The sequence below is a fragment of the Carassius carassius genome, chromosome 4 (assembly GCF_963082965.1).
Source record: "Carassius carassius chromosome 4, fCarCar2.1, whole genome shotgun sequence".
Taxonomy (NCBI): domain Eukaryota; kingdom Metazoa; phylum Chordata; class Actinopteri; order Cypriniformes; family Cyprinidae; genus Carassius; species Carassius carassius.
The window spans coordinates 2,996,034-3,004,130 of NC_081758.1; the positions used below are offsets into that span (position 1 = coordinate 2,996,034).

Here is an 8,097-nt window from a genome sequence, read left to right on the forward strand (position 1 = left end):
TGGAATAATACAATAATACTACAACTAAATTCATATTTAATAATATCCTATTTATTATTTGATATTTAAATCTCCTGTTTAAAAACAGGAAAACAGACACACTACATATGAAATGGACTTCTTCTCTGTAGCATTTTATCTTTCAAAATGATGGATGCCATTAAAAATATGGAAATCTGTAGAAATAAGTTACTGCAACCTCTTATTTACATAAGATAAAACAAAGCTGCTTAGTTTATATATTTTATGTATATAATTTTATATAAAACATATTTTAAAATCATTGCCATGGAGACCCATTTTAAATGTGAGAGAAACACTCTCTTCAGCAAGTAGTTAAAGATCACCATTATCCAAAACAAGCTTTCACATAGCATGTCTAAGTAATAATTAATTACATAATGAATAATGAAAATGATAAATATAGCTGCAAGCATCAGTTATAACAGTCCAACTATAAGGTTTCGATAGAGCATTATAAGGATTCAGTCGTAGAGTGCAGTAGGCTCTCTATTTAAGTTTGGAAAAAAATAAAAATAAAACTACCCAAAAGTAACAAATATGCTGACAGGACAGGGCAGGGCAGGACAAATCTGGGAGCACCGAGGTGAGACACAACAGGAACCAATAGGACACCAGGGCTGGGTTCCAATTCATCTTTTATGCCCTTCACTCGCTAACCCTCTATCCTGTTTAGTCGGTTGTACGTCATTGATTACATTGCATGAGTGCCCAGTACTAGCTGAAACTTTGCAATGGGCTGAATTGGAACATCTTAAGTCCTTGATCGCTTGGAATCTGCGATAAAGAAATTAAGTATTATTCAATTACGAATTTGTTGGATGCAGCATTCTAATCACAATTAAACGCGATATGCAATGATATCATTATCATGTTGCACTGTAGTCTATTGAGCGGCCCGCAGTGTATATGAAGTAGACTCACTACCTCAGTCAAAATTGAGGGGTCAAGGGTCTGTCCATATAAATGTCCCTTGTCCACGTCACAAAGTGAAAATGGCAGTGGGGATTTCCAGACCGTTCTCATCCCAAGGCGTCATATACTGACCCTTTTGACATTTCGTCAACATCCTACGCACATGGCACCCTCTAGCGTCAATATTAGAAGCAGATAAAAATGGGCCAGAAGGCGCCTCCTAGCGGTCTAACCCTAACCCTAACCCTAACCTTAACCCATAATCTGTGTCTCATATTGACGCTAGAGGGTGCCATATGCGTAGGATGTTGACGAAATGTCAAGAGGGTCAGTATATGACGCCTTGGGATGAGAATGCGTTAGGATTTCCCTGAGGGGATGTTCTTAGGGAAGTTTGTGAGTGTGTGTCTAAAAGTGAAGTGGAACACAGCCCAGTATATTCGACAACAAATCTGGCACAGGACAAGCACAATGGACCAATAATGAGATACCTAGAGGGGTGGGGTTAGACAGGAGAACACATGGCACAGAGAAACAAAGCTGTTGCTGTGGAATCTGCAATGCAGTCCTCAGGGAGTAGTAGTGGTCACAGGTGCCTCAGGAGGTTCTGCCACTATAAACAATAAACCAGACTGAAGTGACAGAGCCCTTACAATAATCTCTTTACACCCCTTTCAAATAATAATAGTAAAAAACAATAACAGTGGTATTTTAAAATTAATATTTATATTTATAAAATGAGTTTATTGTTTGACATGTGTTGGATGTTTGGTTTCATTCCCATTAAACTCTCTAAACATATTTTAAGCCTAATCCAATTTAGGTATACATAACTTAAATGAAAGATTGACCTAAAGGTCTCTTACCAAGTGCAAATGACTCGGAATATCATTCCTTACATAGCAGGTTTTGGAGACAATATAGAACATTTTCTCTCTCTTCATTTGGCTTGCTCCCGTTTTATCAAGGGTTGCCACAGCGAAGTGATCCGCACAACTGATTTTGCACATGCTTTATGCCAAATGCCCTTCCTAGATAACATAGAAAATTTAAATCCATTGCACTCCAAAACTGTTTAGACTAACAAAGACGATTCTTTCTTTGATGAAAATACGATGAAATACTTCGATTTACTATTTTGGGGGCATCAAGATCATTTTGGGGAGAATCAAACAATGCAGAGGTCAGAAGATTCATCCTAAAGCTAAACGGCAAGTTTTGTGCTAAGAAAATTTTTCTGAACAGTTTGACTATTATTATTAAATAAAATGTATTGGTTTACAGTGCTAAATACATACTTGCATGCAAAAGACATTTGTTTGTGTATATCTAAGTTGCTTTGGACTCAAATGTTGAAATGTGCATTAAGATCTGAAACTGAATATATAATGAATATTAAACATAAAAATTTACTAAAATTTATACAAAAATACAGTGCTGTTGCAAATTTAAAGTTATTTGCTGATCATTCACTACCACAGTTGAAGTGGTATCACTCATTTCAAGTCAATCAGTCTGTGAGCAATGGATGAAAGCCTGCAGCAGACTTTACCGACTTTAGAGCTCAATCAATTTGTCCGCAGTTTTCAGATGTACATGAGAGATAAGCAACATTTGTGAACCCTTTACATCCACAACGGGGCATCAAACAAATACACATGGCCAGATTTAGACCAAATTGATCCTGATGCTGCAGCACAAAAAGGGCCTATTTTTTTCTTGGCATTGGTGCATGTGCATTCAACACTCATGCGCACTCAGACTGATCAAGAAGCGATTCAAACTGCCAGCCTTTACTGTAAATGAATAATAATGACGATGTATTATCGTAACAACTCGAGATTAACATCAAGCTACGTAAAATCAACATTCAACAGCAATTATCTGAAAAATGCACTTAATGCAGAAAAGGCTAAACAAGATCAACTTAACCTAGGCATACTGTCACTCTTATTAGTTCTGCTTACTTATACTGCTGTTTTTTGAGCCTCAGCCAGGGCGAATTCTTCGATTGTGTCAGTGAAGTCAAGGCTGCGCAGCAGCTCATGCTCATTCTCATAAGCTCCAGTATGCTTAACTGTTCCTGCCCCATTGAGGACCACAGCTCTCCTTTGACTATTCTCAACTGTTAATACAGCAGTGTCACTGTGATTATAGTAGCAATAATGCAATAAAATGCTTTATTTTGTATCATTGTCATACAATCCTCAAAAATGGTGACAAAAAATAAATAAATACAGCATGCTGGGAGCCATGAACATGTTTTCTATGCTGGCATGAAAATGTTGATGTCTGTGAGTGTATAAAGAACAAAAAACATGTTTTAAACAAAAAGTTGAAAAAAGGACAATATTTATACACTCTTAAACATCAGCATATTTATTTTATAATATATATATATTTATTTTTATATCAGTTGAATTACTTAAACTACTTTAATGCAGTCATTGGGCTTTTATTAAAACATACATGTTGATCATGTTGAACTTCTGTAGAAGTGTGACAGAAATAAAGTCAATCTGGTTAGTAATATTGTAAGTGAAGCTGGCAATGCTGTTTGTGGAGCTGTTTAATCAGATCTTGAGAGATTTAAAGTCTTGTAACTGTGGCTGAAGAAAGTTTGTGTTGTGTTTGTGTCCTTATTTCTTTTTCTTTCAGTGCTTTTTCACAGCAGGTGTTTGAATGACTGAGAGAATGTTACAGGAACATCTTACTAACCTTTAAATAACATTCTAAGATTAAGGAAACTAGATCTTTTATGTTCTTGGAATGTTACAAATCAATGTGTCATCCGTGAAAGCTGCCTCGGCGTGGGCGAGGCCCAGGCAGGAAACACAGAACTGGTGAGGGTCCTGAGGGTCAAGGGGACCCGCACAAATCTGGCAGGTAGCAGACTTCGGATGCGGAGAGGAAACGGTGAGTAATCCTCAAATGCAACTTCTACGATGGTTAAGATTTAAGGTTATAAGCGTGAGATAACTTCAGCGTGAAGACAACTTCTAGCGTGAAGAAAGAGATTCTGACGTAATTTTCGCGCCCATGCAATTTATACTGCCCACGAACCTGTCAGTATTTGCATGCTTCGCGTCAATTGGCCAGCTGCCCCCAGCTGGCATTAGCCAATAAGATTTCAGCGAAAGTGGAGAAGGGAGGAGTTCCCATATACATCTTAGCTGACGTAATGTTGAGTTACCGCCTCGAGAGGGAACCAGTGGTCATTGTCAGCTCCTTTTCGGAAGCCCCGAATCCTGGCTGCTGAACAAGAAGTGGAGGGACATGCTAGGCTCCGATGTTTTTCAAGCCAACGTAATGGGTATCGTCGTGGATGAAGTTCATCTCATTTACAAATGGTAAGATTTAATCTGTCTGATTTAGAAAATAACTCATAACATAGTGTCATGAAGCAAATGTTGTAAAAATATATTGTACCTAACTTAGTCCCGATGTAAGTTACGTCTGTAAAGTCAGTTTTGTGTAATCATAACGAGAGTCTCAGTGTAGTGAAATAACAAAAAGTTCAAACATTCTAATTTACTATATTATTTATAACAGGGGTCAAGCTGCAAAGGGTTGACGCCATTTCGTGAGAGCTTCGCCAAGTTGGGAGAACTTAGATCCCTAGTTAAAGCTGGTATGTATGTACAAAACAGTACCCTTCCTGTATGTGCATTGTTCGATGTTTTCTACGGTAAGTCTAACTCACCTGTTTATGTTAAACCAGTTGCCTACAGCAGGTGTGTGAATTTCTACATGTATTTTTAATAGTGTGACCAGAAGGTGAAAGCCATCGCTGAGTAAGCTTCAAACAAGGGTGACGCTTTGTTATACTCACACACCATACCCATACTGGAAGTCACTGTACCCCTTATAATTGATGTATTTTTTTTAGTAAATGTCTTTACGGCCATTACAAATTAATAGATGATGCTACTCAGCATTTTGTATTTAATTATTACTTATTGTTTGCTTATTGTCCTTTTATATATTCCAGGTACACCTATACTTGCATTGACTGAATCTGCTGATCGGGAATCCAGAGTCAGGGTAATGAAACAGCTGCAGATGGACAATCCAACTACTTTGGCTATGAGCCCTAACAGATCAAACATCAGACTGGGTCTGATCAAAGTCCCTGCTCATTCCATAGACTGGATTGTGAGGGATGTAAAAGAAAAAGCTTTCTCCATGTTGCCAGTTATTATTTACTGCAAAACTGTCAAACAGGTTGGCAGAGTGTTCTGCCATTTGAAGGGGGAACACTGTGAAGATTCCTGGGTTGACAGAGATCCTGAGAAAAAGATTGAAAACCAGGCATGTTCCACAGCCAGACACTCCCTCACAATAAGAACAGAGTGCTGTCATCTCTGAGTGGATAGGGTAGCTGTAGAGTTGTTGTGGCTACAACAGCTCTTGGGATGGGCTTAAATTTTCCAAACATATCACACATTGTGATGTATGGGTTACCGGACGATGTGGAAGCCATTGTTCAGCAGGTCGGGAGGGCAGGCAGAAGTGGGTTGCAGGCACATGCCATTGTTTATGCTGTCAAACAGCATACAAAGCTTGACCCAGTAGTTAAGACAGTACTTGAGACTGGAATCATTAGTTGTCTTAGGAAAGCTTTGTACTGCCATTTTGAGGAAAACACCACATCTGTCAGTCCTGGACATCTGTGCTGCACCTACTGCCATTCTGTTTGTTCTTGTGAACCTGAAGGTTGTGGGGAGCCAACCCCAAAATATGAACATTTTAAAAGGGTTATTTCTTCGCCTGACAAATGTAGACTGGTCACAAATGAGGACAAACTTTTGATCAGGGACCTGTTACATAATTACAGGGGTGGTTTACTTCAGGACCATATGCATCTTTACACGGTTGAGACAGCCTGTACTGGATTTGGAGAGGAGCTCATCAATGCGGTTTTAGAACACTGCACACACACATTTGACCTGAACTACATTATACATAATCTCCCTGTATTCAAACTGGAACATGCAAATGAAATAATAAGAATTATTTATGAGGTTTTTGATGACATCGAGCAGAGTCACACTATTTTGTTTAATGTGTTGTTCAGGTTGACATGGACTACACAGGTTACTTTTATGAAGATCACGAGGATGACCATATACAATCTTCACCATTAGCTTGGAATCAGGCTTGTCAGTGTTAAAGATCTCTGACTAGCTAAAAAAAGAGGCTCAAAATCTTAGCTTCAGGTTCTTATTGACTGTCATTTTGTTGTGTACATTTTTTACCTCACTTTCTAAAATACTTTGGAATAAAATTTAAACTGTTTAAAATTTTCCAGTGGTGGTTGATGTTTTTCATTTAGAAAATATGAACAATGAGTCATATGCCAATAAAAAAATCTTTAATATCTCAAAATATATAACAAACCAATAAGAAAAAAACAAACGTTGATTTTAAGAATGTGATTTTAAATGTATACTGTATTATATTAAAAAAATGAAATTAAGGAATAAATTAAGTTAGAATGTACCTTATCAAAACAGTGCCATCATCATTACTTGTTTACATAGGGACAATTCTCCAGTCCATTACTTTGGACTTCATCCACTTCCATAATTCACGGTATTTCAGTTTTTCCAATAGGTTTTTACTGAAATTTGGGAATGCATGGAACTGTCTGCCTGGCTGATTTTGAAAAAGTTTAGCTTCCCTTAAAATGCTGACAAGGGTAAAAACATCCTCCTGTTCTTGTGCTATATGGTGAATGCCACTCTGCTTTGACAGCCCCAGCTCTGTGTCTGTTTTGTCCATCAGCTCCTTGAGGATGCCAATCAGTGTTGCCAAGTCCACTTATTATAAGCGACTTTGGGCTTGTTTTTCTGTAAAGTCGCTTACAAATATTGGTTGTCGCGGGTCGCGTTTTTTTGGGCTTTTTTCTAAAGTGTAGTTGCTTATTTGGGCTTGTTCCCAGCTCCATAATAAGTTATCAAGCAGATATTTTCTATATTTTATTTAAACGTAGTTCTAGCCTGTTCTCTCTGTCCCTCCGTTTCCCCATACACACAGGAGACAGAGAGTTTTTTCCCACCCACATCCTGCTTCTAATTGGCTCTGACCGAGATGGCAACGAGTACTAGCCAATAAGAGGCAGAGCAGGGCAATCTGTTTTTTTTCAGGTTAGGAAAATGTCATCATTGAGTGACGTAAACTTTAAATAAATGCACTCGAGTTGCGACTGATGGTGACTGACTGGACTTTTTAATTATCAGATGTTTACTGTGTATATAATGTACCCGGTACATCAGTCTATATTTGATATCCCATCAGTTTTCTAAAGTTAAATAATGTTAAAAGGTGGTTTAACTCCCTTTTTTTGTAAGACTGCGCACAGTTTACCAATCAGTCCACATGGATGTAAATTGACAGTCTGTACCCACAGTTTAAAATCCGAAATTGCTTATTCTGGCTGCCGACGTTTCGGATAGGTTTAGCCACAAGCCTCTCATGAAGGATTTAAAAAAGTTGTTCAGGTGTTCCAGATGGAGGTCTCATTCGTCGTCTTTCCATTTTTTTAAAGTTAGTCAAGTCGCGTTGCAACCGTGTAATAAAGTTGAGACAGGGCCGACAAATGCGATAAGATTATTTTCATTATTGTCGAGATCTAATCCTAAACAGAGAACTTGTTCGTATATACATGCACCTTTTGTGTTTCTCTCAAAAATGTTATTCGTGCTTGTAAGTACTCCGCGAATTCTTAAATCCTTTTTCCATAGCGGCAAAGATCGTTTAAACTCATTACTTTCCTACTTTCTTCCAGTTCCAGCGTGTGTGCGTGCAGTTGAACTCTGTTGACAACTATGCGTCACTCAACATACGTCACTTACTGCGTTGCTCTGATTGGTTGTAGGTCTATCCAATTGAGTGCAGAGTTTTTTTTTTTACTGGTTTGGTTAAGACACGCCCCATAATTCAAGTGCAATAGAGCATCACAGTCCCGCCCACATCCGGTGCCGGAAGTAAAAATTCAATGCAATTTCTGCATTGACAGTTGGGGTATAAGCCATAAAAACGTAACCATACATGGTAGACTTAAAACCAGCTACGGCTGTTCATGGGGCACTAACCTTGTTTTGAGATAAATGCCTTTTCTTCGCGATGTCTTGGCTAAGTACTTCATTACCCACAATC

At 38.2% G+C, this 8,097-nt stretch overlaps 1 protein-coding gene across 2 annotated transcripts in view; it reads right to left on the reverse strand.

The window, feature by feature from the left end:
* Positions 1-8,097, reverse strand: part of LOC132132699 (UDP-glucuronosyltransferase 2C1-like) — a 35,901-nt gene that overhangs the window by 17,981 nt on the left and 9,823 nt on the right. The gene's annotated exons all lie outside the window — the stretch shown is intronic.